The sequence below is a fragment of the Sorex fumeus genome, unplaced genomic scaffold, assembly GCF_029834395.1.
Source record: "Sorex fumeus unplaced genomic scaffold, SorFum_2.1 ptg000098l, whole genome shotgun sequence".
NCBI classification, from domain to species: Eukaryota; Metazoa; Chordata; class Mammalia; order Eulipotyphla; family Soricidae; genus Sorex; species Sorex fumeus.
In genome coordinates this window covers 61,284,906-61,302,933 of record NW_026606155.1, presented here as the reverse complement: position 1 = coordinate 61,302,933, position 18,028 = coordinate 61,284,906, and the positions used below count along the sequence as shown (strand labels likewise).

At 38.9% G+C, this 18,028-nt stretch overlaps 1 protein-coding gene across 9 annotated transcripts in view; it reads left to right on the top strand.

Moving 5' to 3' along the window:
* The window catches only part of NPAS3 (neuronal PAS domain protein 3), a 1,011,636-nt gene that overhangs the window by 920,669 nt on the left and 72,939 nt on the right, over positions 1-18,028 (top strand). The window lies entirely within an intron of this gene.

Genomic DNA, 18,028 nt, shown 5'->3' with positions numbered 1-18,028 from the left:
TCTGATGGACACACTAACAGAAATGTTATTGAATATATGAATGTTGTGTACAAAATAGTCACACACTTATGGTAATTTTTTAATATTAATGAGATTCACTTTAGACATGGTGTTTCAGTACCAGATACCCCAATGAGTGCCCAACAAATGTTGGGCTTAACTTTCATTATTCATATCTTAGCTTTTTGTGACTTTATTTGACTCTCCCAATGACCTCCTAATGATGTAATATTGTGCTCTTAAGAGGGGTGAGGAAATGAATGGATAAGACATGCTTGATTTAATAATGTAGAGATGTTTGTTTGCTAAGTGAAACATAGAATTCAAACATCATTACTCTGAAGCATATGCCCAACCCCCATGTTATGTTTTCACTTTCCATGTTTGCAGCCATCATAATACCCAATAGTGTCTCTGTGTTAGTTCAGGACAGGGTCTTCTGCTCTGGGACACAATGGACTACTTAAATATTTTTAAAAGTAGGAGTTAGGAACGAACCTACAAAGATGTTAGCAATGCCAACTACAACCATGAAAGTGAGCATTGACAAAGCCAAGCCAAGTCATTTCTAGGGATCAGTTCTGGTTTTCTACTCTAAGTGGTGAAGAAAGAGAATATACTAAAGTTCTTTAAATACACGTCATTTCTATATATCTTACCAAACACTGCCTAACCTGTTTTACAGTGACTGTATTTTCTATATATAGAAGGGGAGAAGTGAAAAGCAGTAGCTTTAAGGATAATAAAGCAAAATCTAAATAGAAACAAAAAATCTGGTCTCCAAGCCCTTTCTTCTCTGCAATAAGTCACCAATTTATACCATCACTTTGCTCATAGACTAGTCCCAAACTAACACTGACCTCATGTCATGTAGAAAAATAAATCTGTTTCTGATCTCCTCTTTGTTTGGCCTTAATGCTAAAGGACATTCTATAAAGCCACTATTTTCCTCATAGTATCTTTAAAACTTTCTCTTAAGACCCATTAATCACACCCTTGTTGATTTAGGGGCATACTCAACAGGTCACTAGAGAATTTAGAAATGTTATGAGAGGAAATTTAATAAATCTCATGTTCAGGAAGAAGACACACAAGTGTAAGAAAAACTATCAAGTATTGGAAGGGGGGAATTTCATTACCAAATATAGATCCCAAAGAAGATAGTCATTACAGTAATTATAATAATCATTATTACTAATATAAAAAGATAAAAGCTTGGTTCTAAGTTCACTGAAGTTTCCTTCCAGATTTAAGTGATTCTTTTCTAAGAGCCTCCCAGGAGTGCAAGCCTATAATTTTAATTATTGCTTGGCATTCTCCTAAAGCAAACAGTCTGTTCAGGTAGTATTTATTACCTGTTAGGAAACATACTTATGAATATGCTTCACGGACTCCAACCACAGTGATCTGCAGTGGGCCTTTTCAAGGACAGAAGGGGTGAGTCGGAAAACACAGAGGAGAAAAGTTGCTCATTAAGTGTAGGTTTGTTATCCAGAAACATATAATTAAGGTGACGAACCCAGCTTCTGTGACAGCCAGCACTCGGGTAGTTGTTTGATTGCTGCGTGGGTCAGGGATCAGCTCCTGCTACAAGATGTAGCCACATTAGTGTGTTAGTGAGCAGGTTAGAAAGTAAATTACAGCTGCCTTTTTCAAGCACATTACTGCCGGTCTTCATTGTTTTGTTTTTACTGTACATCAGCAGGACTGTGGCTTCTGAAGACTTTGTGTGACAGGTTAGGCATTTTATCCTTTGAGTAAACAGTAATCATGGTGTGAAGAAAGAGAGGCATTGGAGAATTTTTCCTATTCTTTGAGAATTCCACTCTTCCTTTTTAGTTTGCTCCAAGGGCTCATTGGGGATACATATATTAAGCCCTTTAAATAGTTCATAATAAATCTTTGTCTCAGGCTGATTCTGACAGTTTTTTAAAGAGACTTTTAAGAGAGAATCCTCAATCATTTGTTAATCCATGGGGTGATCTTCAGACTTCGGAAAAAAAATAACAGCCAGGGCTCTTGGGTAGTCCAAATACAATGTAGGAAAAAATATATAAATATGGAAAATCCCAAGAATATCACCTTTCTGAGATTACATGTTCTGCATGTATCTAAATGCTCTTATTCTTTCCAAAAGGCAAAAGGAGAAAGGAAAATAATGGTCAAAATATCAAGCTTTTAATTGATAATTTTGTTTTCAGAGTTACATGTCTTTCCTAAAATGTATTGTAGAAGAGAAAATATTCTTTTTTAAAGTAAAATACTTCTTTTGGTAAAAAGGTTTCTTTTCCCTTCTCTCCCCTTTAAGACACCTTTCTTTCTCTAAATATTACATACACAGCATTAGTGTGCCTGGTTGGGGAGAAGCATTCTACTTTAGAGAAAGAATTTCTGATATTTGTTATCAATATCAACAACAACAAAAATAACTTTGAAGGGCAAAACTACTTTCAGAATAAAGACCTTTTTATATTGTATCTTTTAATTTCCACCATAGAACTGAACTGGTATCATCAAGTGTATTAGTTGACCATAGTTTAAAGAATATAGCTTATGATTTTACTATACATGATATTAGCACTAAAATGTGTAACACCAAAAAAGAGTAAAAGTGATAGTGTTTGCCATGTAAACAATTAATACTGGTAATCATTAAAAATACCTGTAGTCATACTTGGGCAATGAATGGAAAATATTCTGAAGTCTCTCTACAAATGTAAAGAATACTAGATCTCAGGTGTTTTATATATAAGTCATTTTCTATTTCAGGAAAACTTACTTGGATGTGTTTGCTTTTGCTTGTAGCTGAAATGATTAAGGAGGAAATTAAAGTAATACAGGTCATATCTTGGAATAAAATGTTAGGATCAGCAGCACTATCAGGCATTTTTCCATATATATGATGTGAACCTTTATGTCATTTCTAAAATTCAGCTTCTCCAGCTATTGAAATACACCAAGAACTTTCTAATGGCATGTAAATGGAGTTTGTTAGGAATAAATGCAGCAATAAAGTGGAGTAATGGACAAAGGACAGCCTACTGTTATAGATGGATTCATTCTCACATAAGGAAGGTCAAATAATTGAAGGCCCAGAGCCAGGGTAAACATAAATACCTGGAGTCCCTGCCATTGAAAGGATTAACCACTAAACAATTATGACAAATGCAGTAGGCGCACTCAGCTCCCAGGCAACAAGGAATATGTGGTGCCTGTTTTTGAAATACTTACTTGGTTTTATAGAAGATATAATTTAGGCCCAGAAGCCATCAAATACAATGCTAGCGTGTTGATGTTAAATATATCAAGTACATCATTAGAGACCTATATGTGAAGCAAGGAAGAGGACAGTAATTAAGATCAACAAATTTGCTTAGCACTCAATTTGAGAAAAGGCCCCATTTCCCCCATCACCATTAGTGATGGCCTTTATTTCTTCAAATTGAATAAAAAAGGGTAATTCTACAGTGAAGCTAGATGCAAACTATGTAAATGGAAGCATTAAAAAATGACTGCTTTTTTATCCTCACCGCTGGGGAAGATTATGCATGGCCTTGAAGAAAATATACAAATGACCTAACCTCAAGGAGTTCAGATATGGAAATGATGCCGCACACATATTACAATGCCTACACATACATTAGCTGCCCAGGATCATAATGACACAGCCCTGTCTTCCTCAGTAAAGCAAGGCTGATACTTGCAAAAGATTAGAAGACTTCCACTCCTCTCTGCATCCTGAATTTCATTTAAGACATGATGGCTAAAAGTACCAAGAAGTTGGGGACTGGAAGTGAATATGGGATGTGTTACAGCACCTCTCGTAAATGGTGAAGAAAATTGGAATGAGCCAGCTTGCCAAGTACCTTCTGCTGCAAGACTAAGAAGAGACAGACTATGGACATCTGATACTGTGTTTCCTGCATGAAAACTGTTGTGGGAGGAACTGGGATCTACAGTCCCACTTCTACTGTCACAGTAAAATTTGCCATCAGTTGTCTGAAGGAATTAAAAGATCTGCTATTTGAAACATTGCTAGCCTATAATAATGGATCAATGTCTGTTAAAAAAATGACTTTGACTGGGTACTAATATGAAACAGTGACCATCAAAATTTACTGAGTATAAGACAAAAGAAAAATTACATACTTGAAGCTGTCTAAAGTAAATATTCATTAGTCCAATAACATATATAGATAATTACCAAATCATTGCCCATTTCTGACTTCTTTAAATTATTGCAAAGTATAAATAATGCTACTAAGAATATTCTCTAAGAAACAACACTCTATCCTTTATTGATGATGGATGCAGTACAGTACTTCTAACTGAAACATTTTGAAAAATAAGCACTTCAAGATGTACTGGACTAGGCCCATAATAAAACCAACAAATTCTAGCTGCCCAGTCAAATCCTTCTATGTGATAAAAAAATAATAAATGAGCTGAAGATTTTCACCCAAGACATATTTGTGGAGGCTTGCCAAACCAAGTTTCCTTCCATCCCCACAACACACATATTCACACAAGAAAATAAAACTTGGCCATGTAGCTATGCTTTATCTCCAAGGAGGCAACTCTGAAAAATCCATATCATCATACCACCATTTCCTTGAATTTTCAATTATCAAACAGTTCTCTGACACTCTCTAGTGAGAAAGTTGGGGTCATTCAGAACCTTCCACTTACAATTTTCTCTCAAACAAATGTATTTCAGATCAATCTTATGAACCATGCCACTCTCATTCCTGTTTACCACTATATCTTTTTAAAAAAAATTTCAATGACTCACCATGAAGTACAGTTACAGACTTACAAACTTCCGTGCTTACGTTTTCATTCGTACAACCCATTTCTCCACCAGTGCCCATTCTCCTCCGCCAATGTTCCCAGTATCCCTCCCTCCATACCCACCCCATCCCCCCACCCCACCTCTGTGGCAGGCACATTCCCTTTAACTCTCTCTCTCCTTTTGGGTGTTATGGTTTGCAATACAGGTATTAAGTGGCCATCATGTTCAGTCTATAGTCTACTTTCAGTACGCCCATCCCAAACAAGTGCTCCAAGCATCCTTTATTTGGTGGTTCCTTCTCTATCTGAGCTGCCTTTTCCCCCAGCATTTGAGGCTGACTTTCAAGCCGTGGAGCAATCCTCCTGGTCCTTATCTCTACTATCCCTGGGTGTTAGTCTCCCATTATGTTACTTTACATTCCACAAATGAGTAACCACTATATCTTCTCTCTCAAAAAACACCTTGCCTGTGACATAACATTCTCATTCTTCTAGGGGCAGGGCTATGAGCTTTAACAAATAAAAATACAGGATTCCCTGTCCAATTTGAAATATGTTTTTAAAAATATCCAGGACCAGAGAGTATAACAAGAAATGCACTTACCTTGAATATGGCTGGTCTGAGTTCAATTCCTGGCATCCCACGTGGTACCTCAAGCACCACCAGGAGTAAACCCTGAATACTGCTGGGTTTGACCCTCCCACAAAAATCTCTAAGATATAAAGAACAACCACTAATATTGAATTCAAATGTAACAGTTCCCATATTTTATCTGACAGCTCTAATGAAGGAGTAAGACGATTCTAACACCACATCTTTTCTGCAGATGCTACTCTCACCTCTTTGCCCTTCTCAAAACAGTTTTCCCTTAGAGTCAAAACTCTAGACATCCCCTCTAGCACAGGCTCAATTCCTATGCTTCACCTCTTGCAGCAGGAAAGAGGAGTCATCACACTTTGTTCCCACTGCCACTTCCATGCATCACCGTCACGGTCACTGCTCTCCCATTGTTCATCGATTTGCTCGAGCGGGCTCAGTAACATTGTGAGACTTGTTACTGTGTTTGGCATATCGAATACGACACAGGTAGCTTGCCAGGCTCTGCCGTGTGGGCGAGATACTCTCGGTAGCTTGCCGGGCTCTCCGAGAGGGGCGGAGAAATCGAACTCGGGTCAGCCATGTTGGCTGCGTGCAAGGCAAACGCCCTACCCGTTGTGCTATCACTCCAGCCCTTTCCATGCATCATCACTGAAAAACACTTGCTCGTAAGCAGCCTTCCTCAGTTCATGGTGCTTTTGTCTGTCGAAGCCTCATCACTCACAGGCCCTTCCCAATGGCGTCAGCTTAGACTCTGCGGTCTTTCTGTGCAGCTCTCCCCTCCAGGAGGCAACGGCACACCAGCATGAGAGTTTCCAGGATGGGTCTTCCACACGCACTTCGTTGACCACCAAACTCAAAGATTCATTCTTGGACTTAACTAGAGTCTGCCATCGCCACAGTCATAGCTTGTCTTTTCATCGTATTTTTAAAAGTCCAAATATCTGCTAAAAAGAAATTGAGGAAAAATTCTAAGAAAAAGAACAAATTAAGTTACAAAGAGACAAAGGTGCAGTTTTAAAATAATTGTATTCCGTACCAAGAAACTTTATAAATAGACATAAAAGACAAATAAAGAAATTGGTGCAAGAGATCTATCAGATAATATCTTTAGTATATGTAACTATCAGATCAGATTGCCAAGAAAAAATAGTAAAAATTCAATTGTATAGCAGTCAGAAGCCATAATCATAAGAGTAATTGAAAAAAATCTCAAGTGTGTGTGTGTGAGAGACACAGAGACAGAGACAGAGACAGAGAAAAGCGAGAGAATTTTTATTAAAACTTATTTAGAAAGATGTGAGGGGGGAGAGAGAGGGAGAAGTATATGTTTGTGAGAGTATACAGGATTCTCTAGAGTAGAAATAGGCAAGCAAAGAAACAAAGTGACAAGCAAGTGAGATACCTGTTCAAGGTAGAATATGCACTTGAACAGCTATTTGTCTTTCATTTAACATGCTTTTCCATTGTAACTACTGGTGGTGTCATTTTTTTGAGGGGTCTCCAGAAACAATAGTGTCAGTAGATATGTGGCACAAAAGATAGAGAACATAAATTATATACTTCTCTTTACTGAATCTGGTGATGAAAATAGAGGCCTGAGAAAGTTTACTTGACTGAGAGGGCAAGGCTCAAAGCTGTCTACCTTGGAAGTGACAAATGAAGAATTTAAGCCTGAAGTGAAATTAGTAAGAGAGATATGAGACTTTGATATGGAAAAAGAAACAAAGGAAAATGTGACAAAGAGTGGAGTGGTAAGAGAGTGTGATAGGACTGGTATCAAGCAGTTTCATCTCAATTGAAGTTTATTTTGTAAATTAAGGAAGTAGAAAAAGAAGTTTTTTGAGTAGGAAAAAGCTCGGAACCAAATAATGTGGTGAAAGCAACCAGGATCAATAAGAATAGGAAAGAAGCACAGAATAAGAATACTCTTATCAATAAGTAAGTAAGTAAAGGCCCTCCCGTTGATCGTCGATTTGCTCGAGCGGGCCCAGTAACGTCTCCATTGGAGACTTTATTGTTACTGTGTCTGGCATATTGAATACATCACGGGGAGCTTGCCAGGCCCTGCCGTGCAGGCGAGCGATAGCACAGCGGTAGGGCGTTTGCCTTGCACGCAGCCAACATGGCCGACTCTTATCAATAAGAATAACAAAAGAATAAGACTGCAGGGGCTGGAGTGATAGTACAGCAGATAGGGCCTTGCACACCGCTGACCCTAGCATCCCATATAGTCCCTTAAGCTCTGCCAAGAGTGAGGCTTGAGTGCAGAGCCAGGAGTAAACCGTAAGCACAGATGGGTGTGGGTCCCAATCAAAAGTAAACAAAAATAAGATGGCAGACAGGCTAGAAGTTGTATGGCTTGAATTCAAGAGCGTTAATGCCCTGGCGTACTTTAGTGAGACTGGCTTTGTGGTGTTACCAGACAGCACGGAGGCAGTGAGGTTTCCCCAGAAATGGGCTCCGTGGAAAAGAAATGAAAGTCAAAAGAATGGGAAGTCAAGGGTTACAGCTATGCAGTGAGAATGGACAGTGCTGATCTAAGTAAGGCACAGGAAAGGCGGGAAGGGCTGAGGATGGAGTCATGGGGGAGGCAAACAACAGAAAGGCTTTGTTCAGAGAGTGCTTGTGAGAGTGTGACACACTGCTTGCTAAAATGCTTGTTATGCAATTATTTGTATAGGCATACATATATGCCTATGTTCATAGAAGTAAAGTAAGTAAGTAAAGGCCCTCCCGTTGATCATCGATTTGCTCGAGCGGGCCCAGTAACGTCTCCATTGGAGACTTTGTTGTTACTGTGTCTGGCATATCGAATACTCTCGGTAGCTTGCCGGGCTCTCCGAGAGGGGCAGAGGAATCGAACTCGGGTCGGCCATGTTGGCTGCGTGCAAGGCAGATGCCCTACCTGCTGTGCTATCGCTAACTAGGAAAATAGTAGTAATAAAGAAAAATAACATTAGTTATAAGAAAATATCTGATGTGTGTTTTAAAGTGCACAGGTTATCTTTGGGGACTACATTCCATGTAAGGGCAAGACATTCGTGGGGACAGGCAAAAGATCAACCTGAATATAAAAAGTGCCCTTACCTCTCCATTTGCTCTACCTTGGAGTGAGGCTGTGCACAGCAATGGTTTGGATTCCTACCTTGTTCCTCACCCGGAGCTGCAAAACTGTTTCTCGGCATTTAGTATTGCTCCTAGAGTTTTAAAACCATGAAAAGGCAGGATGCCTAGGCAAGTAGTTTCTAGGGCCCTACAACCAGACTCCTCTCTATAGCTCCATTATAAAATATAGTAGGTCGAAAACACCTGCACTATAGCTGGCCAGAGTGCTAAGAAAATAAATATGGCTCTTCAGTTCGATACCAGTGACCAGTTACTGCCCCATGAACAGGCAGCACAGAGGATTCATGTATATAAAAGAGTATATTAAAGTAAACTTACAAAAGCAAAGAGCAATCATTGCAACCATAATTTTTTCTTCCTCTTTGGGATTCTAATTTTAAAAGCATTAAAGAAGACAGCTGCTCATGCTGTGATATGCGCTAAACAGCCTGAAGGATGGAAAAAAATATATTTGTAGCTCATAATAACTATTGACCTTTCTGATATACAATGTTCTCTGTGTTAGCTATTCGGTTCTATCAACAGTGAAGATTGAACATGACTTTTTAATAGAAAACATGGGTTTTTGAGCTGCTTTCACAAAGGTGTTTATGTATTGTTATTTTGTTTTGTACTACAAAGACTAAGTCCTTTTGCCCTTTGTCTGACATCGTGTTCTTCTCCTTAAAAAAAAAAAAAGAAAGAAAGAATGAAAAAGAGAGAAAGAAATGGGAGGAAATAAAAGAAGGAAACAGAAATCGGAGGGAGGCCTTGGTGTTACTGAATATGTTTTATAGGAGGAATTGGCTCATAACCACTTTATAGTCGTGATAAAAGCATTGCCACACTCGATCCCGTACGCAGCATTGGTAATGGAATCCAAGCAGCATCTCGGGAGGACACGCTGTATTTTTCTCTCCGAATAGATCCCTCAAGTGGCAACATTTATAGGGAGTCTCCAATAAGATTTAAAATGCTCTCTGGCAGAATTCATGGGGTAAGTTCCCTGGTGACCCCAGCCCGCTGCCGAGAGGGTCAGACTGGTAGTCAGGTTCTCTCAGAGGTTAGCTTTACGATCCCTGGTTTTTCCCTTTGAACTTTCTGCTTGCTTAGTAGTTGTGTATAGAAACACCCACTGGTAGCAGCTTGACTCTGACACTGTGTATATTTTCCTCGAGTTGTGTCATCCAAACACCAACTGTGGAGAAGCAGGAGGCAGCTGAACACTCTCCTCTCCCTCGGGGGTTCAGCACCCCTGCCAGGGCACAGAACCCTGAATGCAAACTCTTGCATTCTGAGCTGTGCCCTGCACAGACAGGTATGTGTACCAACAGGTGGCCTGGGTTGGCAGATTTTTTAAAGTAATTTTTCCTCTTTTTCTATTTTAGAGGATTATTTTTTAATGTTACTTTGAGAGAGGTTTATTACATCATTATTGAACCACAATTATTTTCACAGCTATGCTCTAGAGTGTCAGTTAATGACTCCCAAGTTTCTAAACAAAGATGAAGACTCAAAACTGAGTAGGAGCAAGAATCAGCCCTAATGAGACTGAAATAAATTTGGGTTTTCCCTCTCACTCTAGAGCAGGCACTGATGCTTATCAAGCCTGGTTGCTGGGCAGAGCAGAATGGTGGGAACTGCATTTGCATGGCAAAGGGTGACACAGCTCAGATTCTCAGAGAACAGTAGGCACTGCCTCAGCAGCAGTGCAGAGGGTCTGAGTCTAGTGCACACAGGTCCATTACCCACTCTATCCTTGTCTGTAGAGGGCAGGGCAGTGGGCTGACACCCAGTGCTCAAAGGACAGAGAACAAAGTATTCTCTAATTCTAGGGAAAACCAGGCCAATCCTCTTTTAACTACCAAACCCACTGGTCCATGACTCTTAAACTAAGACTTTGCAGAAAATGTTCCCCTAGAGATGAAAGCAAAGAGTGGACAAAATGAGTCTCTTGCTTCAAAAAAAAAAAAGAAAAAGGAAAAAAGGAAAGACCTCTTGACACTATATATTGGTGTGAGCGAATAGCAGAAGTAAAGCAAATAATTCATTAAAGAAAGGATCTGATTATGCAGCAGCAAAGTTAGTGTCTATTAATTGAAAACACAATACCAGGCACACTGGAGGAAGCTAAAGAGCAGGAAACAGATACTAACAGAAGCTAAGAAAGACAGCTTTCCTATTTCTCAGAATTTCATAGTCTTATTGATGACACTATTGATAGCAACTTTTCAAATTGCACATATAAAACGAAATAATTTTAATCATTTCCTCTTGAAAATACTCTTCTTACCTATAAAATCATCCTTATAGGTAGCTTTCTTGCATGTATCATTTAACAGGGGATACACTCCTAGCACATGCACTTTATTCACATATACCACAAGGGCATAACATAATAGGACTTTGTTCTTTCTTTTTTTTAAAGTTTCTACCCAGATGTCAGATGCATTATATTTTTTCATAACAAGTTACCCCAAATATTACCATCTTTAAAAAATGAAGATTAGGAGCTACAGTGATAGTACAGTGAATAGGGTGTTTGTCTCAACCTACCGAGTTTCTATTCTTGGCACCCTACGCGACCCCCAACTCCCTCCAGGAGTGATCTCTGAGTTCAGAGACTGGACTAAGCCCTGAGCACTACAGGGTGTGGCCCAGAAACAAAACAGAAAGTGAAGCTGGTCTACAAGGAAGCCTTTCTCTTATTCTGACTCCATCATACAATGCCAGTTCAGTATATGCTATTTATTAGCAGTAGATGGACAAGTCTAACTCACGTGCTTGGACCTGGTTTCTTAAATGAGGTTGAGAGCCCATATAGAATTACATAACTGTTTAATGCTCTTTAAAATAAATTTATCTATGATTTATTGTCAGTAAATATTTAACTTGTATACCTATTATATATGCCTGTATGTCTGAGGCTGCATAAAAATTTCACAGGCACAGAGGATTTACCAGTGAAAAAAAGATTACGCAGTGTGGCTTGAGAGGAAAGGAAAAATGTTGAATCATGGCATTAAAACTAGATGTTATCTTGGATAGACATAAAATCTGCTGGATTTTATGCCAGACAACTTGTAAGTAAATACTTGTTTTTACTATGGTTGACTTTTAATGGGAAACTAGGTTGGAAAGGTCATTACAGTAAGTCAATGCTCAAGGAATATTAGCTATTGAATATTTTAAATTTATGTAAGTACATGTATTTGTATGGGTTGGAGCGATAGCACAGCGGGTAGGGTGTCTGCCTTGCACGCAGCCAACATGGCTGACCCGAGTTCGATTCCTCCGCCCCTCTCGGAGAGCCCGGCAAGCTACCGAGAGTATTCAATATGCCAGACACAGTAACAACAAAGTCTCCAATGGAGATGTTACTGGGCCCGCTCGAGCAAATCAATGATCAACGGGAGGGCCTTTACTTTACTTTACTTTTACTATGTATTTGTATAATCTTTGCTCTGGGTTCAAGAAAACATTATAAGTTCTATAGGGTGTCAAAAATCTACCTTTCCCTTTCTCAGCCCCTGTTCTCAAATACCTACCATAAAAGATCAAGATACAAATAATACATTGGCAAAATTATGACCTCTAACATCAAATGTTTCATATATCTCTGTGGACTGGTACTAATGTACTTGGAATTATACACTTCACTTTCTGCATTAATAAAGTGTAGGTGTTTGTGACAGGACAAGCTAAATAATGCTACAGTGAATAATAATTCCCAAATCACAACCAAGGCTTATTTATTTGAAGATTGATGGGGATTCTGGTCCAACTATTTATTCCCAGACCCAGAATGACAAATTAGCAAACATCTAAAATGGTGATAGTCTCCCATGATCAAGAGAAAGAAAATAGTGACACCCTGACTGGCCATTCTTAAAGATTCTACCTGAAATTATATGGGTCTTTTGCTCACATCCCATTGGTCACAGAAGTCACATGACCATGACTCATACCTAACATCTAAGCAGCTAATGATACATAGAAAAACTTGTCTAAGAAAGGAACAACTTTTCAAATTTCATATGAACACATATTCATTTTAAAGTCCTAAAATATATACCAGTATCTAACAGAGCTTAGAGGATATGCCATTGAAACCATTTAACTTTACCAACATAAACCATAAAATAAACCAATATCTCTTCCCTTATCTTTGAAATCATTTTAGATAGTGGCACTTTGGTTTGTCTAAAACATCTGAAAAAGGAAAGATTCATTTAGGCAGTGAACAACAGGAAAAGAATTTATTTCATTTCATATCTCAACAACTTCCTCTACATCTCCTTTAAAAATAATAATAATAATAATAATGACGGTCACGGTCACAGTCCTCCCATTGTTCATCCATTTGCTCGAGCGGGCCAGTAACATCTCCATAGTGAGACTTGTTGTTACTGTGTTTGGCATATCGAATACGTCACGGGTAGCTTGCCAGGCTTTGCCATGCGAGTGAGATACTCTCAGTAGCTTGCCAGGCTCTCTGAGAGGGGCGGAGGAATCGAACTCGAGTCGGCCATGTTGGCTGCATGCAAGGCAAACGCCCTACTGCTGTGCTATAGCTCCAGCCCAATAATAATAATAATAATAATAATAATAATATACCTGACAACAATTAAGGAAAAATGTTTTCTCAAAATTTAATCTTTGTTGGACTGGAGCAATAATACAGCAGGTAGGTGTTTGTCTTGCATGCAACTAACTAACTTAGGTTCCATCCCCAGGACCCTACATGGTTCCTGAGCTCCACCAGGAGTTATCCCTGAGTACAGAACCAAGAGTAAACCCTGAGCACCACTGCATGTGAGCACGCATGCACGTGCACACACACACACGCATACACACACACACACAGAGAAAAACTCAATAATTATTTGTTCTCCTTCACATGTTTGGTATCAGTTGAAAAATCTAGACTCTAGAATTGCATGGCAAATGAAGTGTGTAAAAGTAAAGAAGTAGATTTTGCCTCATCTACATGCCAGTGAGTGAGAGAGTACACATGGAAGTGTTCAAGATGGAACTGGTCCTAGAACTTGCCAGTAAGAATTAGATGTTTCAAAATATGAGATTAATACCCAAGAATAGCTGAGATCAGCACCAGGAGCATTACTCCATAACTTAGAGGCCAGCCGGGTATCCTAGAGGAAAGGGCAGTTCAGATAGAGAAGGGAGCACCAAATAAAGGGTGTTTGGAGGATCCTCCCAGGAGGGGAGATGCATGTCGAAAGTAGACTATGGACTGAACATGTTTGCCACTCAATGCCTCTTTTGCAGACCACAACACCCAAAAGGAGAGAGAGAACACAGGGGATTGCCCTGCCACAGAGGCAGGGGGGAATGGGGGGATGGGAGTGGGGGGGATATTATCTATGGTGGTGGAAAATGGGCACTGGTGGAGGGATGGGTATCTGATCATTGTATAATCGAAACCCAAGCACAGAAAATTGTAAATCTACAACTGTACCTCATGGTGTTTCACTAATAAAAAAAATTATAAAAAAAAAGAAGTAATAAAAAAAATTAGGTGTTTCCCAGTCAACAAATCCTTTCCCATCTCCTGATCCTACATAATATGGATCAATTAGGAAACAGTAAACAGATGTGGGATAACGTATATATGATTTCACATTATGGTGGCATTTGACAAGAAAAAAATTATTACAACTTTTGCTATAAATTATTCTGTATATTTTATAAAGTATGTGAAACAGACATTTCAAGAGCTGACAAGAGCTGAGACTAAATTGACTCAAAAGTTGAGGCCCAACCACACATGCTAGGGGAAAAGGGAGCTCAGATAGAGAAGGGAACACCAAATAAAGGTGTTGGGATGATCCTCCCAGGATGGGAGAAGTATGCTGAAGGTAGACTATAGACCAAACATGATGTCACCCATTGCCTCTTTTGCAAACCACAACACCCAATAAGAGAGAGAGAACAAAAGGGAATGCCCTGCCACAGAGGCAGAGTGGGATGGGGGGGGATGGGGGCGTGGGAGGGATACTGGGATCCATGGTGGTGGGAAATGGGCACTGGTGGAGGGATGGGTATTTGATCATTGTATAATTGAAACACAAGCACAAAAATGTGTAAGACTGTAACTGTACCTCATGATGTCTCACTATTAAAAATAAAAAAAAGAATACAAAAAATTTTTTAAAAAGTTGAGGCCCTTGATATTCAGCAAAGGGAACTACATCCCTTTAATTTTTAGTCATGTAGTACTTGCTTCATTTCTTTTTTCTGTTTTTCAGCTCCTTGTTTACAATAAATAGGTCAAAACTGGTCACAATGAGCTTGGCCATTTAATTCAACTTCACCTGTAAATTTCTCCTGTTTCTCAGCAGATATAAGTCTCTGAGTCTGAAATTTCTAAGCAGATCATGCAGCAATCAGTCTAGTTCAAGAGGTTGACAGAAAAGTATTTGATGTCTAGAAAGTACTACAAAATGCTTCTTTAGACCATTACTGTTTCTTCAGCTTCTACTCTCCTACAGAGTGCCAGTCCTAAAGATATTATTCTCACTAACTCAGTCTACACACACACACACACACACACACACACACACACACACACAAACATATCATACTTTTATTCAGATCCAGTCGTGTGGCAGATCACCAAGGCCAAGCCCAAGCTGCTTTGGCTTTCCCAGGAGAACTTTCATCAAAACCGTGCTTCTCACCTGAGACACTTAGATATCTTCTTTTAAAGCTAATGTTCTTGTCTGTCACATGCAGATATTATGTATTCTTACTTAAGAGATACCATTGTGGAAATAACGAGAGTTATATATTTGCTAGCCCTTGAGGAAACATGGGTGTGTGTGTGTGTGTGTGTGTGTGTGTGTGTGTGTGTGTGTGTGTGTGTGCGTGCAGTGAATGGGTTGGCTTCCTGTCCCTTTAAAAGGGACCAAGTGGCATGTTAACTCCTACCCCATACTCAGAACTAGAAAGTCATATTGCTGCAAAGCAGAAATCTTCTTCAAAAATCAAATTCTTTACTTACTTGCCTCCTCTTCTCTCCAAGCCCCGATGCTCTTAAAATAAAGCTTGAGAACCAGTGTAGAATTTAAATCTCAGCTTCAATGGAGCAAAACCTGACCCTACCAGGCCTCTCACACTGGTTGTCCTGGGTTTAATTAACGCTGCCCCCTGCATGTTTAGGCAATTACCGTTATAACACATGGAGTGGACGGGGGACACAGTGGCTATGTTCACGGCCTCAGTCAGGGCATGACACAGTGTTTGGCCTCCACAGCTCATGCCAAGCTACGTCTCACATTTCGTCTCCCAGCAGGAAGCATCGTGCTGTGGTCCCTAACGTGCACGCTAAGTACTACACTGTGTGGTTGCACATACTGATAACAATAATGATTTCTAATGATTCTTCCATTACTCACCCAGCTCTAGTTAGGTGATTCCTTTCTTACTGAGTCCCAGTATCCAGGACTTTGGCTGTAAAACGTATTTCCTTTCTCTAGGAAGTTTCATTTTTCCTCAGCTATTGCAAACACGATCTTGCTGAATAGAGCTGAATTTTTAAGGCTGAGTTTGTGGTGTGGATTCTGATGGCTTCACGTTACTTCTAGTCTCTGAGGACCCATGCCAATAAATGTGAAAGGGACAACAGTAGATTGGCATACTTTTCCATTTCCACCAGGATAGAAACACTGCTCTAAATTAAGTCTAACCTTAAATGTATAATCTGCCCTTGGAAGGGAAAAAAGGGTGGTGGTGGGGAGGGGGGGGGATATAGCATCTTGGAGCTCTCGGCATCCCTTACGAGAAAAAATTGGTTCTAAGGGTCTCTGATCTTGTGTTTTAGTAAAATAGAACTGCACGGCTGACTGACAGTTCTGATCTAAAGCATTTACGTTTAAGTTTTGATCTCTCTGCTTTTGATTAAAACTAATGAGCTCATTTAATTCAAAATGGGAATCTCTGATAAGAGAAATAAGGTTGATGTGATTGGATTAGAGGGGCAAATTAAACTCTTAGAGCAGAAGTTTGTGCTTATATAGTGTATTAAAAAGCTGTTGGCGTATTATGGCGTGTTAGATGATGAGAAAAATTTCATAGTAATTCATATTTAATCAGAAGAAATGAAAGTACTAAATATAACATGGCTCTGCTTTTCCCTCGAGTGATAAAAAGCTGTACATTTAAAATGACATCAGATCCATGCTCTCTAAAACAAAAAAAAAGAAGAAGAAAAGAAAAGAAAGAAAGAAAATCTTAAGAGAGACACATAAGAAAGGGACATTTGTCAGTAATGCCATCATCCCAGAATAGAAATGCCATCAATTTAGGAAAATATAGTCATATCAGACAAGAATGACACAGAAAAGCCCTAGACCACAAATAGCAAGTTTCTGTTCCTATAGTCACCCTCATTCTTTTATCTGAACTTAAAATTTAATATAAAAAATTGAGATTTCTTTTCCTTTGAAATATGTGGAATATATTTCATAATGTAAATGTAAACAATTTCTTTTTTGGACTTTTTTGTCACAGTCTTATTTCTTTTGTTTTGCTTTTTCATTTATTTATTTATTGAGCCACAGTGAGGTACACAATTACAAAGTTGTTCATGTTTGGGTTTCAGTCATATAATGCTCCAAGAGTCATCCTTTAACCAGTGTATATTTCCCACTACCAGTGTCCCCAGTTTCTCTCAAATCTCTTTACCCCTGACCCATAGAAAATTAGTGCTTGCGTAAGGCTGCTCAATAGAAATCCTGTGTTCAATATTTTTTTACTTAGAATAAGAATTTCAAGCACTAGTTAAGAAGAGTGTGTGTGTGCATATAAAGAATTATACATATAATGCTTTATTATATATATAATAAGCATTATATATAATGCTTAACTATATATATAATAAGCATTATATATAATGCTTAACCCCCTTAAAATTATAAAATACATTTTAAGCTTGCAGCAATTTACTTCTATCTCATTTGGCTTTTGAATCACACCCAGAGGTACTCAGGGCTAATTCCTGGCTCTGCATTCAGGGATTACTTCTGGCTGGACTAAATGTAGTGCTGGGGATTGAACCCAGGTCAGTCGCTACTATTTTTAGGTCCCAGAAACTTGTCTTTAAAGAAAATACATTTTGAGAATAGAGAGCTACGTTCTAATCAGTTTTATAAAGGTGTTTTTGGGACAGCGAGATTACAAAGCACCATTTTAGTTTCATAAGTAAAATCATTCTTACAAAGCACCATTTTAGCTTCATAAATAAAAAATTCTACTTAAGTCTAAAACAATAAAATGGAAGAATAACAGGAGCTGGGGGATAGCTCAATGGGTTGTCATCCAAAAATATTTTTTAAAAAAAGAAACAATTCTTTTAAATAAAGGACAAAGTAACTACCTTGCTTAAGAGAGACAATTATTTTCTCTTATGAGAAGTGAGAAGTGCAAACATACAGACTTCGTCCTATTTGGATGAGGCAAGAGGCAAGCTGCCATTGATGGCAGGAATGGAAAAGGGATACTCTGAGATTT